Genomic DNA, 1844 nt, shown 5'->3' with positions numbered 1-1844 from the left:
TATATATTATATATTTATATTATATATTTTTTATTTATATCCACTGATTTATATCCAATTTTTACATACTAACTTCATAGCTTGCCGATGAATATCTATAGCACAAATTATTCCTTCGAATATGAATTTCTCGTTCTTTGTAGTAATATTTTTCAACATATTAATTTTCATTGCGCGTTCAATACGATAACTATAAATAATATCGAAAAATATTATTTTTTTTGTTTAAAGAATAAACTGTTTTTAGACTTTCAAAATATAACAATTCTTTGAAATGATAAACAGAATTCTATAATAATAATATAATTGTTCTATTTATGATTTGAATTTTTATGACTGTGTCTATATTTGTTTCATACCTGGAAATTTTAAACATTCCACATATAAATTGAAGATATACAAATAACATTGTTCCTATCCCTATTATTGCAAACAATCCTATGCAAAATGCTGCGTTTATATGTAATAGAATTAAAGAGAAATATTTTTCCTGATCGATAAAATATTCCGTTGTGAATTGCATTCGATGTGCTTGAGATGTATTTATTAAAACGACATTAGATGTAGTCAATAAAAATTCAGCAGTAATAGGAGTAAATACACTGCAAATGCCAAATACTAAAGAAAGTAATATAAAGAAACTCATATAACTTTATATTTTATAATATCTCGAAATATTACTTCAAGCATATTTATTAAAAATTTTATATTTTTTAAAACTCAATTATAATTGATTTTTATCGCTTCTTGTTAGTTAATAATTCACAAATTCACTCTTTATTCAATTTAAATGTCTTTTGTCACAAATCATTATTTTCCTCTTTCAATATGTATAACAATACACATTTTAATAGAGCATCCGATATATTGTACATATATAATTAATTATTATTATTTATCAAGATTTATTCGTCTTTTATTGTGAAACCTTTATTAACAAGAAGAGACATAATCAAATGCATACATCCAAAAATAAAATATCGTCTTACTTATAAGTGCAGCCGTATAACATTTTCCAGTATAACCATACTTTTCCATAATATCGTTTTCATATTCATCTTGTAGTTTATTGTATACATTTTGAAGTTGCGCCAGTAAATGCTTTACCTGTCAGTCCAGTAACTTTTTATATTGTCTTTATGTATTTTTTTTTCAAAAAGATCGTTGAATATACAAATTTGTCAGAAATGTTAATTTAATCGAATGATAACTTACAACTTTTATCTTAAAACCAAACGAGATGTAATTTATTACGAATATAAGAAAAGAAAGCGAAACAGACAGAATCCTGAGGACGAGATCAGAAGAACATTTTGAAGTAAAAAATGCAGTGAACTGCAAGTAATAATTTTATTGAAATGTTTGTATTAAAAAACTCCATATTTCATATTTAATAACTTAATATTATAAGTTTGTTCCTTTACATATAATAATTATATGATAAAAATAATTTTTACATATCTGGTGGTAGTTACATATCTGGTGGTTTGCAACTATTGTATAATATTTCAATAAAAAAGATAATTCAAATTGTAAAAGTCAGAATTAAGATTTTTCAAATTAATTAAAATCAGCAAGCATTATTTTTTAGCAAAGTTTTTTTAACTCATTTTTATTATGCGTAAACGCGTATCTGTTATTAAACATTGATTTTTACAACTCTGCTGGTTATTGATTTTCTCTGCTCCGCTGACATATAATCTCGATTTTTTACGTACATATATTGTATACGTTTTAATAATTGCACGTTAACAAGTTCATGGCAAAATTTAATCGTTACGTGCAAATTATTTAAACTTTTATTTTAATTAAAATTGTAATCTACTTTTATATATATATATATA

The sequence above is a fragment of the Atta colombica genome, unplaced genomic scaffold (genome assembly GCF_001594045.1).
Source record: "Atta colombica isolate Treedump-2 unplaced genomic scaffold, Acol1.0 scaffold273, whole genome shotgun sequence".
Classification (NCBI taxonomy): Eukaryota; Metazoa; Arthropoda; class Insecta; order Hymenoptera; family Formicidae; genus Atta; species Atta colombica.
Note: the sequence above shows the minus strand (reverse complement) of the source record.